General features: G+C 41.2%; 1 long non-coding RNA gene across 1 annotated transcript; it reads left to right on the forward strand.

Annotated features, from left to right (window-relative positions):
• Nucleotides 1-483: 483 nt before the first annotated feature.
• On the forward strand, nt 484-17,399 carry LOC309792747. Its single transcript, XR_014291770.1, has 3 exons — nt 484-1,352; nt 1,923-2,041; nt 13,625-17,399. It is a non-coding gene; the product is annotated as an uncharacterized lncRNA (long non-coding RNA).
• The last annotated feature ends 3,425 nt before the right edge of the window (nt 17,400-20,824 follow it).

Raw genomic sequence — 20,824 nt, forward strand, 5'->3', positions numbered from 1 at the left:
AACCAGGGATTAAACCCAGGCCCCCTGCATTGGGAGTGTGGAGTCTTAACCACTGGACCACCAGGGAAGTACCTCTTGGTTATTCTTGACCCTTTAATCTTCCATGTAAGTTTTAGAATCATAGTGTCACATTCCTCAAAAAGTTCCTCTGACATGTTGATTGGAAGTGCGTTGTATTTATAGATCAGTCTGAGATATAGAGGCTTCCCATCCCTGAACATGGTGTATCTGTGCTAACTTTGTATATTGGGTTTTTCAAAAGGTTTTAAAATTTTTCTCCACAAAGATTCTGCATATATTTTATGATTTAATCTTATGTTTTGTTGCTATTATAAATAACATCTTTTTAAAAATTGTATTTGTATGTATTTGTGCCTAATATATAGAAATGCAAGTGATTTTTATATATTAATCTTATATTAAGCAATCTTGCTAAATTTTATTAATTCTAATATTTATTTTTAGTTTCTTTTGTTTTCTAGACTAAACCTATATTATCTATAAATAATGAAAATTTTATTTGTATCTTTCTAATTTTCAAACCTTTTATATCATTTTCTTGTCTTACTGCACTTTAGAATCGCTAGGGAAATGTTGAGTAGAGATAAAGGCATAGGCATCTTTTCTTGTTCCTGATTTTAGAGGAAACTATTTTAATGTTAAACTTTAAACTATGGTTTTTGCTGTAGGCTTTTGTTAGCTGTCCTTTATCATATTATGCAAATTCACTTCTATTTCTTTTTTTTAATCAGATATTGAACTTTATTAAATGCTCATGGTAGATGCCTCTAATCAGCTTAAGAAAGGTCCTTTCTCTACTGTCTTGCTGAGAATTATTATCATGAATGGATGTTGAGTTTTATCAAATGCATTCTCTGCATCTAATAATATGATCCTATACTTTTTCTCCCTTAATCAATTAATGTGGTGAATTATACTAAAAGATTGCTTAATGTTAAACCAGCCTTGTGTTCCTTTGGTAGACCCACCTTGGTCATTATGGGTTATTTTTTTATTCATTGCTGGATTAAATTTGCTAATATCCTATTAAGATTTTTGAATCTGTGTTCATGAGTGAGCTTAGTGTGTAATTTACCATGGTCTCTTTGGTTTTGATGTCTTGATTAGGGCAACCTCTTAAATGAGTTGGGTAGTGTTTCCTATTTTTCTTTCCTCAGGAAGAAGTTGTTTAAGATTGGAATCATTTGTTCCTTGAACGTTTATTAAAATTCTCTTGGAAAAGCCATTTGAACCTAGTGTCTTCTAAATGGAAAAATATTTCACTACTAATTCAATTTCTTCATTGGTTAAAGGACTACTCAAACTGTCTATTTCTTCTTGGCCAGTTTTTGGTAAGTTATATTTTTCTCAAAATTTGTACATATTACTAAATTACCCACCAATCATGGATCCTTTGCCTGTTACTTCACCTCTTGTCAGTACAAAGAGCTCCCATATCTTCACCCCAAATTTTCAGTTTTCAACATTTTACCACATTTACACTATATTTTATAATTCTTTCTCTCTCTCTTACCTTTGCACGCCACTCTCCCTCATTCTTTTTTATGAATCATTTGAGAGCAGGTTAAAGACAGTATACTCAATTCCACCCTGCCCCCAAATATGGACTCTAACTCATGCTAATTCATCCATCCAAAACAAGAAATCACCATCGATTGGACACTACTGTTCAACCCACAGGCCCTTTCAAATTTCAAAAAATGTTTCAACGTGTCATTTTCCTTTCTGGTTCAGCATCCCATCCAGAATCACTGAGTTTTGCATCTTGTTAGTTTCCTTCAACCTGGAACATTTTCCTCAGTCTTTCCCTCTGTTTCACAACATTAACAGTTTTAAAGGGTACAAGCTTTTCATTCTGTAAGATTTCTGTCAATGAGAGTCATTCTGAGGTTTCCTCACAGCCAGACGCAGGTGGGAATGCTGCAGAAGATGCTGTGCTGTTTTCCATGGATGACCTCAGGAAGCAACTCTGTGTTAACTCATCCCACCCCTGGTGATGCCAGCCTTAATCATCTGGCAAGTTAGTGCCTGTCAGTTTTCTACACCATAAAGTCATTATTTTTCCCTTTGTAATTTATAAGTATTTTGTGGGGAGATACTCCCAAAACTATGCCAATACCCTATATATGTTAAACCCGCATGCACCAACTTTGACATCTACTGGTGATTCCCACATGAATTAACTACCATCGTGATGGTTGTCCGATTGTGATTTTCTGTTTCCATCATTTCTTCTACATGTAGTAGTTGTCATTCTACTATAAGGAAGAGCTTTTCCCTCTTCCTCATTCATTCATTTATTCATGTATATCAGTATGGATTTGTGAATTCCTATTTCATTCAGTGGCTTGTAATCTGTTATTTATTTTAATCCTCAAATTGTCCCACATTTGGCTGATAAAATCCCCTACAAGTTGACTCCTTTGTTCTTTTGATGTGACCCTATCATTCTTTGAGCATTTTCTTACATTCTGGTGCAACAAGATGCTCCAGGCTCATCATGTTCCTTCCCTGCCCCAGACCTGGAATCAACCATTCCCCCAAGTAGCCCTGGTTCCTCTTAGTGTTGTTGTTTTTTTTAAATTTTTTATTGAAATATAGTTGATTTACAATGTTGTGTTAGTTTCAGGTGTACAGTAAAGTGATTCAGTTATATATTCTTCTGGGTTTTTTTTTTAACATTCTCTTCCATTATAGGTTTTTACAAGATATCAAGTATAGTTCCCTGTGCTAAACAGTAGGTCCTTGTTGGTTATCTGTTTCATATATAGTAGTGTGGGTATGTCAATCCCAATCTCCCAGTTTATCCCTCCCCCTCCTCTTTCCCCTTTGGTAACCAAAAGTTTGTTTTCTATGTCTGTGGGTCTGTTTCTGTTTTGTATATAAATTCATTTGTATCATTTTTTTTTAGGTTCCACATATAAGCCGTATCATATGATATTTGTTTTTCTCTGTCTGGCTTACTTCACTTAGTATGAAGTGAATCTCTAGGTTCATACATGTTGCAGCAAATGACATTATTTCATTCTTTTTTATGGCTGAGTAATATTCCATTTTATATATATATATATATATATATATATATATATATATATATACACACACACACACCACACCTTCTTTATTCATTCATCTGTCGATGGACATTTAGGTTGCTTCCATGTCTTGTAAACAGTGCTGCTGTGATCACTGGAGTGCAAATATCTTTTCAAATTATGGTTTTCTCTGAGTATATGCCCAGGAGTGGGATTGCAGGATCATGTGGTAGCTCTATTTTTAGTTTTTTAAGGAACATCCATACTGTTCTCCATAGTGGCTGTATCAATTTACATTCCCACCAACACTGTAAGAGAGTTCCTTTTTCTCCACACCCTCTCCAGCATTTATTATTTGTAGACTTTTTGATGATGGCCATTCTGCCCGGTGATACCTAATTGTAGTTTTGATTTGCATTTCTCTAATAGTTAGTGATGTTGAACATCTTTTCATGTGCCTTTTGGCCATCTGTATGTCTTTTTTGGAGATGTCTATTTAGATCTTCTGCCCATTTTTTGATTGGGTTGTTTGTTTGTTTTTTGATATTGATCTGTATGAGCTGTTTGTATATTTTGGAGATTAATCCATTGTTGGTTGCATCGTTTCCAAATATTTTCTCCCATTCTGTAGGTTGTCTTTTTGTTTTGTTTATGGTTTCCTTTGCTATGCAAAAGCTTTTAAGTTTAATTAGGTCCTATTGGTTTATTTTTGTTTTTATTTCCATTACTCTAGGAGATAGATCCAAAAAGATATTGCTGTGATTTATGTCAAAGAGTGTTCTGCCTATGTTTTCTTCTAGGAGTTTTTTTTTTTATTAATTACTTTATTTGTTTTTATTTTTGGCTGTGTTGGGTCTTCATTGCTGTGTACAGGCTTTCTCTATTTGTGGCAAGCAGGGGCTACTCTTCATTGCAGTGTGCAGGCTTCTCATTGTCATGGCTTCTCTTGTTGCAGAGCATAGGCTGTAGGTGTGTGGGCTTCAGTAGTTGTGACATGCGGACTCAGTAGTTGTGGCTCATGGGCTCTAGAGTGCAGGCTCAGTAGTTGTGGCACACGGGCTTAGTTGCTCCGTGGCATGTGGGATCCTCCCGGGCCAGGGCTCGAACCCATGTTCCCTGCATTGGCAGGTGGATTCTTAACCACTGCACCACCAGGGAAGCCCCTCTTCTAGGAGTTTTATAGTATCTAGTTTTACAGTCAGGTCTTTAATCCATTTTGAGTTTGTTTTTGTGGTATGGTATGGTATTAGAGAATGTTCTAATTTCATTCTTTTACATGTAGCTGTCCAGTTTTCCCATTACCACTTACTGAAGAGACTGTCTTTTCTCCATTGTATATTCTTGTCCCGTTTGTCGTAGATTCATTGACCACAGGTGTGTGGGTTTATTTCTGGGCTTTCTATCCTGTACCATTGATCTATATTCCTGTTTTTGTGCCAGTACCATACTGTTTTGATTACCATAGCTTTGTAATATAGTGTGAAGTCAGGGAGCCTGATTCCTCCAGCTCCATTTTTCTCTCTCAAGATTGCTGTGGCTGCAATCCCACTACTGGGCATATACCCTGAGAAAACCATAATTCAAAAAGAGACATGTACCAAAATGTTCATAGCAGCCCTATTTACAATAGCCCGGAGATGGAAACAACCTAAGTGTCCATCATCGGATGAATGGATAAAGAAGATGTGGCACATATATACAATGGAATATTACTCAGCCATAAAAAGAAATGAAATTGAGCTATTTGTAATGAGGTGGATAGACCTAGAGTCTGTCATACAGAGTGAAGTAAGTCAGAAAGAGAAAGACAAATACTGTATGCTAACACATATATATGGAATTTAAGAAAAAAAATGTCATGAAGAACATAGGGGTAAGACAGGAATAAAGACACAGACCTACTAGAAAATGGACTTGAGGATATGGGGAGGGGGAAGGGTAAGCTGTGACAAAGTGAAAGAGCGGCATGGACATATATACACTACCAAACGTAAGGTAGATAGGTAGTGGGAAGCAGCCGCATAGCACAGGGAGATCAGCTCGGTGCTTTGTGACCGCCTGGAGGGGTGGGATAGGGAGGGTGGGAGGGAGACGCAAAAGGGAGAGGATATGGAAACATATGTATATGTATAACTGATTAAATTTGTTATAAGGCAAAAAATTTAAAAAAATAAATAAAAAAAAAAGATTGCTGTGGCTATTCAGGGTCTTTTGTGTCTCCATACAAATTAAAAAAAATTTTTGTTCTAGTTCTATGAAAAGTGCCATTGGTAATTTGATAAGGATTGCATTGAATCTGCAGATTGCCTTGGGTAGTATAGTCATTTTGACAATATTGATTCTTCCAATCCAAGAACATTGTATATCTTTCCATTTGTGTCATCTTCAATTTCTTTCATCAGTATCTTACAGCTTTTGGGGTACAGGTCTTTTGCCTCCTTAAATAGGTTTATTCCTAGGTATTTTGTTCTTTTTGATGCAGTGGTACATGGGATTGTTTTGTTAATTTCTCTTTCTAATCTTTTGTTGCTAATGTATTGAAATGCAACAGATTTGTGTATTAATCTTGTATCATGCAACTTTATCGAATTCATTGTTGAGCTCTAGTAGTTTTCTGGTAATGTGTTTAGGTTTTCCATGTGTCGTATCATGTCAACTGCAAACTGTGACAGTTTTACTTCTTCTTTTCCAATCTGGATTCCTCTTATTTCTCTTTCTTCTCTGATTGCTGTGGCTAGGACTTCCAAAACTATGTTAAATAAAAGTGGCAAGAGTGGACATCCTTGTCTTGTTTCTGATTTTTGAGAGAATGCTTTCAGCTTTTCACCATTGAGTATGATGTTAGCTGTGGGTTTGTCATATATGGCCTTTATTGTGTTGAGGTAGATTCCATCTATGCCCACTTTCTGGAGAGTTTTTTTATCATAAATGGATATTGAACTTTATAAGAAGCTTTTTCTGCATCTATTAAGATGATCATATGATTTTTATTCTTCAATTTGTTAATGTGATATATCACACTGATTGATTTGCAGATATTGAAAAATCTTTGCATCTCTGGGATAAATGCCACTTGATCATGGTATACGATCCTTTCAATGTATCATTGGATTTGGTTCAGTAGTATTTTATTGAGGTTTTTTGTGTCTATGTTCATCAGTGATATTGGCCTGTAATTTTCTTTTTTTGTGGTATCTTTGTCTGGTGTTGGTATAAGGGTGATCGTGGCCTCATAGAGTGAGTTTAGAAGTGTTCCTTCCTCTGCAAGTTTTTGAAATACTTTCAGAAGGATGGGTGTTAACTCTTCTCTAAATGTTTGATAGAATTCGCCTGTGAAGCCATCTGGCCCTGGACTTTTGTTTGTTGAGAGTTTTTCAATCACAGATTCAATTTTAGTACTTGTAATTGGTCTGTTCATATTTTCTCTTTCTTCCTGGTTCAGTCTTGGGAGATTGTACCTTTCTAAGAATTTGTCCATTTCTCCAGGTTATCCATTTTCTTGGCATATAGTTGCCTGTAGTAATCTCTTATGGTCCTTTTTATTTCTGTAGTGTTGGTTGTAACTTCTCCTTTTTCATTTCTAGTTTTATTGATTTGGGCCCCCCCTTCCTTTCTTTTCTTGATTAGTCTGGCTAAAAGTTTATGAATTTTGTTTATCTTATCGAAGAATCAGCTTTTAGTTTCTTTTCTTTAACATCTTTATTGGAGTATAGTTGCTTTACAATGGTGTGTTAGTTTCTGCTTTATAACAAAGTGAATCAGTTATACATATACATATGTCCCCATATCTCTTCCCTCTTGCGTCTCCCTCCCTCCCATCCTCCCTATCCCACCCCTCTAGGTGGTCACAGAGCACCGAGCTGATCTCCCTGTGCTATGCGGCTGCTTCCCACTAGCTATCTATTTTACATTTGGTAGTGTATATATGTCCATGCCACTCTCTCACTTTGTCCCAGCTTACCCTTCCCCCTCCGCATATCCTCAAGTCCATTCTCTAGTAGGTCTGTATCTTTATTCCTGTCTTGCCCCTAGGTTCTTCATGACCATTTTTTTTAGATTCCATATATATATGTTAGCATACAGTATATATTCTTCTCTTTCTGACTTACATCACTCTGTTTGGCAGTCTCTAGGTCCATCCACCTCACTACAGCTTTTAGTTTCATTGATCTTTGCTATTATTTTCTTCGTTTCTATTTCGTTTATTTCTGCTCTGATCTTTATGATTTCCTTCCTTCTATTAACTTTGGGTTTTGTTTGTTCTTCTTTATCTAGTTGCTTTAGGTTTAAGGTTAGGTTGTTTATTTGAGATTTTTCTTGTTTCCTGAGGTAAGTTTTTGTCGCTATAAACTTCCCTTGTGGAACTGCTTTTGCTGCATCCCGTAGGTTTTGGATTGTCGTGTTTTCATTTTTATTTGTCTCTAGATATTTTTCTGTTTCTTCTTTGACTTCTTTAGCGATCCATTGGTTGTTTAGTAGCATATTGTTTAGCCTCCACGTGTTGGTGTTTTTTGCAGTTTTTTTCTGTAGTTGATTTTTTTTAATTCTTTTTTTTTTTTTTTTTGCGGTACGCGGGCCTCTCACTGCTGTGGCCTCTCCATTGCGGAGCACAGGCTCCAGACGCCCAGCCTCAGTGGCCATGGCTCATGGGCCTAGCCGCTCCGCGGCATGTGGGATCTTCCCGGACCGGGGCACGAACCCGTGTCCCCTGCATTGGCAGGTGGACTTTCAACCACTGCACCACCAGCGAAGCCCCTCTGTAGTTGATTTCTTTAAAATATTTATTTATTTATTTGGTTGCACTAGGTCTTAGTTGCAGCTCACGGGATTCTTAGTTGCAGCTTGCGGGCTCCTTAGTTGCGGCATGTGAATTCTGAGTTGCGGCATGCATGTGGGATCTAGTTCCCTGACCAGGGATCAAACCCAGGCTCCCCCTGGAGTGTGGAGTTCTATCCACTGCGCCACCAGGGAAGTCCCTTGTAGTTGATTTCTAATCTCATAGTGTTGTATTTGGAAGAGATGCTTGATTTCAGTTTTCTTAAATTGACCAAGGCTTGCTTTGTGGCGCAGCATGTGATCTATCCTGGAGAATGTTCCATGTGCACCTGAGAAGAAAGTGTATTCTGCTGCTGTTGGACGGAGTGCTCTATAAATATCAATTAAGTCCATCTGGTCTAATGTGTCATTTGAGACCTGTGTTTCCTTATTGATTTTCTGTCTGGATAATATGTCCACTGATGTAAGTGGGGTGTTAAAGTCCCCCACTGTTTTTGTGTTACTGTCAATTTCTCCTTTTATGTCTGTTAACATTTGCCTTATATATTGAGGTGCTCCTACGTTGGGTACATAGATTTACAATTGTTGTTATCTTCTTCTTAATTTGATCCCTTTATCATTATGCAGTGTCCTTCTTTGTCTCTTGTAAGAGTTTTTATTTTAAAGTCTATTTTGTCTGATATGAGTATTGCTACTCCAGCTTTCTTTTGATTTCCATTTGCATGGAATACCTTTTCCCATACCCTCACTTTCAGTTTCTATGGATCTCTAGATCTGAAGCCGGTCTCTCTTTTTTTTTTTTTTTTTTTGCGGTACGTGGGCCTCTCACTGCTGCGGCCTCTCCCATTGCGGAGCACAGGCTCCGGACGCGCAGGCTCAGCGGCCATGGCTCATGGGCCCAGCCACTCCGCGGCATGTGGGATCTTCCCGGACCGGGGCACGAACCCGTGTCCCCTGCATCAGCAGGCGGACTCCCAACCACTGCGCCACCAGGGAAGCCCTGAAGCCGGTCTCTTGTAGAGAGCATATATACAGGTCTTGTTCTTGTATCCATTCACCCAGTCTATGTCTTTTGGAAATAGAGCATTTAATCTGTGTACATTTAAGGTAATTATCAATATGTATGTTCTTATTGCCATTTTGTTAATTGTTTTGGATTTGGTTTTGTAAGTCTTTTTTCTTCCTTTCCTATTTTGTTCTCTTGTGATTTGATGTCTATCTTTAGTGTTGTGTTTAGGTTCCTTTTTCTTTTTTGTATGTATATCTATTATAGCCTTTTAGTTTGTCGCTACCATGAGGTTTTGATATAGCAGTCTATATATACATGATTGTTTTAAGTTGCAGATCTCTCAATTTCAAATGCATTTCAGATATCCTGCATTTATACTCTTCTCTCAGGATTACTGGTTTATATATCACATTTGTGTGTGGATGATTTCCTACCTTTACTGTATGTTTGCCTTTACTGGTAGCTTTCCCATTTAATAGTTTTCTTTTTTTTAATTTTATTATATCTTTATTGGAGTATAATTGCTTTACAATGTTGTGTTAGTTTCTGCTGTGCAGCAAAGTGAATCAGCTATATGTATACATATATCCCCATATCCCCTCTGTCTTGAGCCTCCCTCCCACCTCTCTAGGTCGTCAGAAAGCACTGAGCTGATCTCCCTGTGCTATGCAGCAGCTTCCTACTAGCCATCCATTTGGCAGTGTATGTATGTCAATGCTACTTTCTCACTTGGTCCCAGTTTCTCCTTCCCCCGCTGTGTCCTCAAGTCTGTTCTCTACATCTGCATCTTTATTCTGCCCTGCCACTAGGTTCATCAGTACCGGTTTTTTTAGTTTCCATATATGTGCGTTAGCATACAATATTTGTTTTTCTCTTCTGACTTACTTCACTCTGTATCACAGACTCTAGGTCCATCCACCTCATTACAAATAACTCAATTTCGTTCCTTTTTATGGCTGAGTAATATTCCATTGTATATATGTGCCACATCTTCTTTAGCCATTCATCTGTCGATGGACACTTAGGTTGATTCCGTGTCTTGGCTATTGTAAATAGTGCTGCAATGAACATTGTGGTACATGACTCTTTTTGAATTATGGTTTTCTCAGGGTATATGCCCAGTAGTGGGATTGCTTGGTCATATGGTAGTTCTATTTTTAGTTTTTTAAGGAACCTCCATACTGTTCTCCATAGTGGCTGTATCAATTTGCATTCCCATCAACAGTGCAAGAGGGTTCCCTTTTCTCCACTCCCTCTCCAGCATTTATTGTTTCTAGATTTTTTGATGATGGCCATTCTGACAGGTGTGAGGTGATACCTCATTATGGTTTTGATTTTCATTTCTCTAATAATTAGTGATGTTGAGCATCTTTTCATGTGTTTGTTGGCAATCTGTATGTCTACTTTGGAGAAGTGTCTATTTAGATCTTCTCCTAGTTTTCTTGTTTCTAGTTGCAGCCTTTTCCACCTAGAGAAGTTCCTTTAGCATTTGTTGTAAAGCTGGTTTGGTGGTGCTGAATTCTTTTAGCTTTAGCTTGTCTGTGAAGCTTTTGATTTCTCCATCAAATCTGAATGATAGTCTTACTTGGGTAGAGTATTCTTTTTTTTTTTCTTTTTTTGCGGTACGTGGGCCTCTCACTGTTGTGGCCTCTCCCGTTGCGGAGCACAGGCTCCGGACATGCAGGCCCAGCGGCCATGGCTCATGGGCCCAGCTGCTCCGCGGCATGCGGGATCCCCCCAGACCGGGGCACGAACCCGTGTCCCCTGCATCGGCAGGCGGACTCTCAACCACTGCGCCACCAGGGAAGCCTGGGTAGAGTATTCTTAATTGTAGGTTTTTCCCCTTTCATCACTTTAAATATATGATGCCACTCCCTTCTGGCCTGCAGACTTTCTGCTGAAAAATCAGCTGGTAACCTTATGGGTTTCCCTTGTATGTTATTTGTTGCTTTTCCCTTGTTGCCTTTAATGTTTTCTCTTTATCTTTTTGTCAATTTGATTACTGTGTCTCAGCGTATTGCTCCTTGAGTTTATCCTGCCTGGGACTCTCTGTGCTTCCTGGACTTGGGTGACTGTTTCCTTTCTTATGTTAGGGAAGTTTCCAGCTATTATCTCTTCCAACATTTTCTCAGGCTCTTTCTTTCTCTCTTCTGCTTCTGAGACCCCTATAATGTGAATGTTGGTGTGTTTGTCATTGTCCCAGAGGTCTCTTAGATTGTCCTCATTTCTTTTCATTCTTTTTTCTTTATTCTGTTCCATGGCTATGATTTCCACCACTCTGTCTTCCAGCTGACTTACCCATTCTTCTGCCTCATTTATTCTGCTATTGATTCCTTCTAGTGTATTTTTCATTTCAGTTATTGTATTCTTCAACTCGGTTTGGTTGCTCTCTATATTTTCTAACTCTTTGTTCAAAACTTCTTGTAACTTCTCCCTCTGTGCATCCATTCTTTTCCCAAGTTCTTGGATCATCTTCACAGTCATTACTCTGAACTCTTTCTTGGGTAGATTGTCTAGCTCCATGTCACTTAGTTGTTCTTCTGGGGTTTTATCTTGTTCCTTCATCTGAAACATTCCTCTGCCATCTCATTTTGTCTCAATTTCTATTTGTATTTTTATGTATGTGGAATGTTATGTTTCTCGACCTTGGAAAAGTGGCCATCTGTAGGGGATGTCCTGTATGTCCCAGCAGTGCACTCCCCTCTTGTCATCTAAGGGCCAATGACTAGCTGGTCCCAGGGTAGGTTCTGACTTGCCTTTGCAGACTCAGTTCCACAGGCTGCTGGATTGTAGTTTTCTTGCTTCTGGTGTCTGCCCTCTGGTGGATGAGGCTGGTCTAGAGACTTGTGCAGGCTTCCTGGTGGGAGGGGTCAGTGCCTGCCCACTGGTGGATGGAGCTGGTTCTTGGCTCTCTGATGGGCATGACCATGTCTCGGGGCATGTCTAAATGTCGCTGTGGGCTCCGGAAGTCTTTAGGGAGCCTGTCTGCTGATGGATAGGTTGTGTTCCTGCCCTGTTGGTTGTTTGGCCTGAGGCGATGGAGCCTACAGGCTCTGGATGGAGCCAGATCTTGGTGCTAATTACCCTAGCAAGATGTTTGCCTCCAACAAGAGTTCAAGTAGATGAACACTCACCGATATTTCTGCCACCGGCTTTTATGACTCCAAAGAGAGCCATGGCCACCCTCTCCCCAACCGCCTCTGAGACCAGCATGTAGGTCTGGCCCAGACTCCTATGAAGTCACTGCTTTTGCCCTGGGTCCCAGTGTATATGACACCTTGTGTGCACCCTCCAAGAGTAGAGTCTCTGTTTCCCCCAGTCCTGTGGAGCTCCTGTGATCAAGCCCCACTGACCTTCAAAGCCAAATGCTCTGGGGGCTCATCCTCCCCATGCCAGGCCCTCAGGCTGGGGAGCCTGACATGGGGCTCAGAACTCTTCCTCCTGTGGGAAGACCTCTGTGATATAATTATTCTTCAGCTTGTAGGTTGCTCATCCGGGAGGTATAGCATTTGATTAGATCACACGTGCGCCCCTCGTACTGTCTCATTTGGTTTCTTTTTTATGTCTTTGGATGTAGAATATATTTTTTAGTAGGTTCCAGTCTCTTTTACTGATGGCTGTTCAGCAGTGAGTTGTGTTCTTGATGTTGTCACGAGACCTTGAGGTGAGCTCAAGGGCCTTCTACTCCACCGTCTTGTTTCTAATCCCCCGCTCCTTAGTGTTTAAAAACTTAAGATCTAGGCAGTAAGTGTGCTCACTGCTACTGGTATGTCATTACCACTAGACCCTCTGAGAGGCCAGATCTACAAAACATTCATATCTGTATATGTGTGTCTACATACATGTACACACACTCATATAACGAACGGTATGTCTCTCAATAGCTAGCCAGCTAACTACCTAAAAGAGTTCACACCAATACCTTCAATTCCAGTCTAGCACACCAGGGCTTTTTCTAGCCTTCCCCCTTGCCCTACTTGCAAATCTCTTCTCCAAACAGCAGGAAACCTGGCTCCCGTTACTCTCAATATAGTTCTATTCTTTTTTCCCCACTCGATTCCCTGTAGGGGACCAATCTCCCTGGCACAGTGGCTACCTCCTGGGCTTTCCAGCCCCTGTGCTGTTGCCTCTAGAGCCCCTCCTGCCTTCAAGGGAAGGGAAAGGAGGGGAAAGGAGGGGAGGGGAGGTTGTCACATGGCTTTGTTTTTTTTTTTGGCCGCACTGTGCAGCATGTGGAACTTCCCTAACAAGGATTGAACCCACACCCCCTGCAGTGGAAGTGCAGAGTCTTAACCACTGGACCACCAGGGACGTCCTGTCAAATGTTTTTTTTTTTTTTTTTTGCGGTACGCGGCCTCTCACTGCTGTGGCCTCTCCCGTTGCGGAGCACAGGCTCCGGACGCGCAGGCTCAGCGGCCATGGCTCACGGGCCCAGCCGCTCCGCGGCATGTGGGATCTTCCCGGACCGGGGCACGAACCCGTGTCCCCTACATCGGCAGGCGGACTCTCAACCACTGCGCCACTGGGGAAGCCCCCAAATGGTTTCTTTGACTGAATTATTCAGAGAGGGAGGAAGGAAGGAAGGAGGGACGGATAGAGGTGATGGAGGAAGGGAGGGAGGGATATATGTTTATCACAAATTTTCTTGAAAACTAAATGATTCCAAGTAGCACAGCTCCTGCAAAGAATAGGTGCTCAGCATCATTAATTAGTATCCCTCCCCACTTTGTGTTTCGTTTGCTTATTCTCTATAGATAACCCAGATCTTTTCCTTTTATTCTAGGTCCTGTTGGTTGGGAATCTTGGTCCTAGCAGTGTGTTTATTTGGACAAATCCTCTCACAACAAAACAAGCTGAGGTCCCATGGAGCTCATCATCCATACAGACAATCTATACTGGATTTGTTGATACTGGTGATGTTTGGCAGAGACTGAATACCTGGCCTGTAGAAGAAAATGTACCTCACACTCGGTCTTGCTCTCGTATGTGGAAGGCACACATGACCGGTGACCATGTCTTTTGCATGCCCGGAGATAAGGCGGCCACAGGACCAATAGGGACTCCTGGTGGCCAGTGCACCCTTGTACAAAGGATTGGCTCTAATTTGGTCATTTCAGGCAAAGATGTAACCATAAACACCACCCTGAATCCAGAAATTAAGGTTTCCTAAGCAGTTCTTGGAAGGCAGTTCCTGGCAGCACTAAAACCCCAAAGAAGCAAAGAGAAGCCAAAACAAAATCCAGATGCTCTTCATGGAACATTTGCTTTGTTATGGAGGGCAGTGCTGCCAAAGAGAAATGACTTCTTAGGTTTTCCATATATTGTCCCTAATGGTGTCATCAGAAAAGTAAACTTGGTGCCACATAGGTTAATGTGCTACAAAGTAAGACTGTCCAGGAACCCTGAGAACGTCTGTGCCCCACGAGATGGGAAGGACGGACAAGCCCGCTTCCTGTGTTACCCTGGGTCACTCTGGCATAGGCAGCCTGGGAGTGGGCAGGCAGTGGGCCTGATACCACGGTCCAAATGGGGTCAGGGTTCCCATTAGTGTGGCATCCTCTGGACTGGGTTTAGGCATTTCTGAATCAGCAGCCTGAAGAGGTTCTCTGATTAGACATGTTAGAAATCAACAGAACTTGGAGGGAGGGGTAGGGATGAGAGGACAGGTAAGAGGCAATAGAGAGGAAACTAATGCTGATGGAATAGCTGCATCAGTCAGCTTATGTAACAATGATGATAGTAACAGTAATGGTATCTTACATTACTCAGCATTTACTATGTTCCAGGCTCCGTTCTAGCTACTTTACATATATTATCTCATTTACTTCTTTCCGCAACCTTATTATGAAGTGGGTATTTTTATTGTTATCCCTGCTTATAAGAACCAAGACATTGCGTACCTTGACCAAGCAGACACAGCTTGAGAGGGGTGGGAGGAGGATATATATGTTCACCACTTCATTTAGTACTCACAACAACCCAATGATATAGATTTTCATCATCTCCAATTTACAGGCAAGGAAACTAAGGCCCTTGGACCAGCAACATCAGCATCACTCAGGAGCTTATTAGAAATGCAGAATCTTTGGCCCCACTTTAAACCTACTGAGGCAGAATCTGGACAGAACCACCAGTCTAGACCAGAGGGCCCAGCGAGTCTCAAACTTGCACGTGCATGTGAGTCGCCCAGAGACCGTGTTAAAACCTGGATTCCTGGACCCCACCCACCCTTGGAGATGCTGAGTCCCTGGTATTTAGCAGCAGTAGTTTGGCCCTCTGTAGAGTTGCTTCCATAAGTTGTTTTTGGCATCACATCATCTACCAACATTAGCTGATATTGAAAAGGAAAATTTTCATACCAGTTTAGGAACAGGAGTCAAAGTTTCATTTTAATTCAGGGGTTGACAAACTTTTTCTGTAAAGGCCCAAATTGTAGATATTTTACTCTGTGTGGGCCACTGGGTCTCTGTCATGTCACAAAAGCAGCCATGGTCAGTATGTAAACAAATCAGTGTGTTTGTTTTCCAGTACAACTCAATCAACTCCCCCTCCTTTAACTCAGAACCGAGGGAACCTCTGGTGATGGCAGCATGCCCTAGTGCAGAGCGGATTTGAAGAATGAGGATCTTAACATTTGCAAAGGAGAGGACTAAGTAAAATAGCTCATACTGTAGGGGAGGAAAAACAGTTTCCCTTCTACTCTTCTAGGTTCTTGGCTGAGACGCCCTTGTAGCAAAATACAGATTAACAGAAGAAAAACCATTTTAATTACTATGTAAGGGAGAGCCACAAAGATAGGAGACTCAAAAGGCAACCAGGCAACTGAGGCTTATATACCACCCCAAGCTGAGAAAAGGGACGAGGGTCTGGGCCTTCAAATGGAGGAGGGCCATTCATGGGAAGAGGAGAAGAGCAGATGTTTGGGAAACAGATGTTTGCCGGAGGTGCAGATAAGTCTCTCAGAAGAACAAGTGATACTGGGTAGTAGCCCTCTTCCTGGTACAGGGCCGCTTTCTAATTTCTTTTAGGCAGTTAATAGGGAGGTAAAAAGCTTCTCCTGAGTCTGCTGGGTCTTGACTGCTTTCAGTTCAAAATAATCCACATGTGAAAGTGGTACTTTCTGGGGCAGCCTGTTCTGAACCCCCTCCATACCATATGCCTAGTTAACTTTCTTCAGGCTGATTGAACCATAACCCTTTGGGGTAACTTTTAAATCCTAATACTTTATCAGTTTCTGCAAACCTCTCATCTCACAGGCTATAAATTGTCACTGTTTTTTATCATTTGTGTTATTAATTAAAAAAAAAAAGGTGTGCCAACAAATTTGCCTTCCCCGAGAATATCAACTGAGAGTTCCATTTGACAAGGTCCTACTTTTACTCAAGCAGCCATATTATTTTCTAATAATAGAAAAGGCATTAAAAAAAATCAAGTAATCACCTTCTATCATTTTCCAAGTGTGGGATAACTTTTCTCATTGGCCTGATGAGAAAAAGCCCTATGGTACTCAGTGCTGATTACTGTAAGGATTACTGTTGGTTATTATTATGCTCTAAAGATTATTATGGTTTTCTAGCTTATAGGATGTCATCTTGGAGTCCCCACAGGATAAACTCTCCTGTCTCCTGTGAATCATGTGACCTTCCTAACCAGACACCAAGGCATGAGTTTCGTGTCCTCACTTTCTCTCTGGTATTATAATCTTATGTTACCTACACTAGTTTTTACTTAGTTTCTACTTTCTCCATTTCCTTAATGTTTGTCTTATTTGGGGGCATTTTTGTAAATTGTCTTCTGTCATTTTTGGAATACAAATTCATTTAAATCAAAAAGAATGTTCAGGACTTCCCTGGTGGCGCAGTGGTTAAGAATCCACCTGCCGATGCCGGGACACAGGTTCGATTCCTGGTCTGGGAAGATCCCACGTGCCACGGAGCAACTAAGCCCGTTTGCCACAACTACTGAGCCTGTGCTCTAGGCCCTGTGAGCCACAACTACTGAGCCCGTGAGCCACAATTACTGAGCCCATGTGCCACAACTAATGAAGCCCATGCACCTAGAGCCTGTGCTCCGCAACAAGAGAAGCCACCGCATTGAGAAGCCTGCGCACCACAACGACGAGCAGCCCCCGATTGCCGCAACTAGAGAAAGCCCGTGCGCAGCAACGAAGACCCAATGCAGCCAAAAATTAATTAATTAATTAATTCACTAAAAAAAAAAAAGAAAAAGAGAATGTTCACATTTGAGGATTCTTTAGTTCAATGTGCCTTGAGGATGAAGGGGAAGTGAAGCTGGTATCTGCATACTTAGAAAATAACACATGATATCTTAACACACCAACTTAAACATAATGTACTCACATTTAGATGGTCACTTGTATGACCAAAGGTGAATGTTCTTGGCTGACATGTGCATCCCACCTATCTCACCTCATCCCACCTAAGAACTCTAGACAGTTACTCTACAGTGCTACTTTTTTTTTTGTTTTTGAAACAAAATCCACATTTTATTAGATTGAAATAAACCATAAAATTGTTCATCTTCACCAACAAGAAGGCAATATTTTCTGTATTCTTCCTAGATAAACCACAAAACTCCTGTTTTTGCAAGAAGACCAGTTTTCCTGGTTATGCATATAAATCAAGATGTGGAAGCAGATATGGTCATGGAAAAACACCCAAAGGAAAACAGGCAAAACCAGACAAATCAGTCATCAACATCTGCGAACTCAGGTTCCGTCTTGCCTGTGAAACAGTGTTCATGGTACATCTGCTAAAAAGCTGATGTCCAGTTCGGGTGGACTTACATTCCCTTGAGGACAAAGGCTACACTGAAATCCTCTTCAGGTGAGCACATGGCTTCTGTCACTTTCTGGTAACTTCCACAACCAGCCATTACAGATTTTTAACAGCATACTCCAAATATAATGTACTTAAGTCAGAAGCACCACTGCACTTTATAAATGTGTTCTCCTCCCTTTTCACTCCCTACCTCCTCAACATTTATTTTTTCAAAGAACTGATAACTCAAATCCTGGTCATTAGATCAATGATAATAAACATCATGTCCCAAATGACTTCAGCCCTGCCATTATGCCACCAGGGGGGAATCTCAAAGCAGCACTTTCCATACCATCTTCTGGGAGAACACAGAAGTCTTCAAAGTCTGCAAGTTCAGATAGTGGCTGTTCAACAGGTGAGTGGTCAGTGGCTGATGGATTTGGTGAGAGGCCTGTTGGCAAATTTACCTTCAATGACTAAGTGGCCTGCATGTACCTTACAGCTTTGCCTCCTAATAAACCAATAAAAAGCACCTTTAAAAATTCTCTTGGGGCTTCCCTGGTGGCGCAGTGGTTGAGAGTCTGCCTGCCGATGCAGGGGACACGGGTTCGTGCCCAGAGCGGCTGGGCCTGTGAGCCATGGCCGCTGAGCCTGCGTGTCTGGAGCCTGTGCTCTGCAACGGGAGAGGCCACAACAGTGAGAGGCCCACGTACCACAAAAAAAAAAAAAAAAAAAAAAAAAACTCTTGGATATTTTCAGTGATTTCTGAATTACTTTAGGAAGCTCTGACACATTGTGTAGAGTTTTCTGTGTGTGTCTCATGAAATCCAGATTATGTTTTGTATTAAGAGTTATGTTCACAAAGCCCCGTGACTTGACCTCTGTTGAGTCAGTGTTTGGGAGTGTGTTTTGTGATGCTTGCATTCGTGCTTCCTCTCCATCTTCATCCTGGGAAGAATCCGCAGGACCTTAAGCAATACGGAAGCATTAGGAAAAATACATAAATATCAGGTAGCTGTAGAGCATCATAAATTGTGGACAGAAGCACTTTATCTTTTCCTCTGTTTCCACTTGAGCCTCTGGGAATGAATCTCCACAGACAGTGTCGGGATTGGTAAGTCACTCTGTACGTGTTGGCACAGTGCTCCTCTGACATGAGCTGGAGATGATCCATGTCTTAATGTGAGGGCTTTGAGGTGCTGATCTGGGAATCTTTCTCCAACTTGCTGAATAATGTCCTCCACTGTTGGAACATTGACTGTTTATAATAACCTCAAAGGTTAGTTGAGATTCTAGGTTACCTTGGCAAGCCCTGCAGAACTTCCCACAAAGTTTCATTTGAATATCGTGTTTAGTGACCAAATCTGTGGCTTCCTCAAACCAGAAATCATAATAAAACTCCCTATTTTCCATCACTTCATTTGTGAATGTGACACAGTAGTCGAGCAGCTGGCTGCCAAGAAGATGCCAGAAGTTTGTCGCTGGATTTTTTTTCCCCAACGGCTCTTGTTAAGATGGGACATTTTTAAGAAGGACAAATGAAACCAATGAAATAGAAATCTGTTAACATACTACAGAGCACAAATGCTTGACCAGCTATAAAGCTACTCCCTCCAGCCTGTGTCATTCTTTATACTGTCTTTATATAAAACAAAGGCTTACAAGAGCTCCACTTACATTTCAAAAGCACAATATCCTCCTGCCTATTGAAGAAGACCCATTTCCTTCAGTTAGTATACCTTTTTCCATGCTCTAAAAAAGGGCAGCTATTACATTGTCAAATCCTATAAGCAGCTGCAGCGACTGTTGAAAAAGAGAACGGTCTTCCTCAGGTGTTCTCAATGCAATAACAATAACAAGCCCTGACTTTCCATGAAGAGCAGAGTGTATAGATACCCTGGGAATATTTCTGTAAAAGTTGGGTGGGGGGCTTCCCTGGTGGCGCGGTGGTTGAGAGTCCGCCTGCTGATGCAGGGGATACGGGTTCGTGCCCCGGTCTGGGAAGATCCCACATGCCGCGGAGCGGCTGGGCCTGTGAGCCATGGCCGCTGAGCCTGCGCGTCCGGAGCCTGTGCTCTGCAACGGGAGAGGCCACGGCAGTGAGAGGCCCGCGTACCGAAAAAGAAAAAAAGAAAAAAAAAAATGGGTGGGCAGGACTTTCATTTTGGAAAGCAATTCACTGGACACAGTATATACCTGACCACATCACTACTCCATGATCAGGCTCCACTGTGTGTATGGAGGACATTCTGGACAGGGAGAAAGACTATTCTTTCTAACGAGGGAAAGTTAGTAGCGTATGAACTGAGGACAATAATGCTCGCTCACACTGAGGATTACTGCATGCTGAACGGTGTGCCAAGTACATTGTATTATTATAAATACATTGCAATAATTATGTAATTAAACATTCAATTATAATATTGCAATGCACTAACTTTTTAAGAAATCAGTCTCCCTGCTCAAAATGTGTAGTATCCGCTATACACATATAAGTACTTTTATTAAGTCCTTACTACGTGCTGGGCATGGTGCCAGATTCTATACATACAGTGAAATATTACTTCATTATCTGTGGTCTTAATTGTCACACAGAGAGACATTTTTCCAGAATGAGAATCCCCCTCCTCAACGTTGAGAATTAATCGGTCACTTAACAAAATTTTATTTTACTCCACACCTTTGCAGAAAGAAAAATAAATAAGGCCTTTCAAAGTTGCCAGGAATGGATTATATATAAATTAAATGCGTTCAGTTCAACAAATTTTTATTGCATACTCTTTTTCAGGAGGTTCTGAATCAGACACATTTCTTCAGTTTTGTGATTTAAGAACATCAGTGCGAGTTGCAAATACTCAGCACACAAGTGCCCCGTGCTCCCAGGAGCTTGGGCACAAGCCACAGCAAGAGAGACTGGCTCTTGGCCTGGGGTACAGTTAGGGCAGGACCAGCAGCGAAGCCCTTTACTCAGCTGCTGGGATCCCTTTTCATGGAAGCCCCAAGGCAGGACCACCTCATCCCTGTTCCACAGCCATTTCCTCTGTAACTTAGCAGCTTCTGGCTCCTGCCCTCAACACTCCATTGAAAAGCTCTCCAAGTTCCTTCCTTTTGCCAAATCCTGGGGCCTTTCCATTACCCTTCTTTTAGGGATACCAGATTTAACAAATAAAAATACAGTGTCCAGTTAAATTTGAATTTCAGAT

This window comes from Mesoplodon mirus (assembly GCF_964341445.2).
Source record: "Mesoplodon mirus genome assembly, chromosome: 17".
NCBI lineage: Eukaryota > Metazoa > Chordata > Mammalia > Artiodactyla > Ziphiidae > Mesoplodon > Mesoplodon mirus.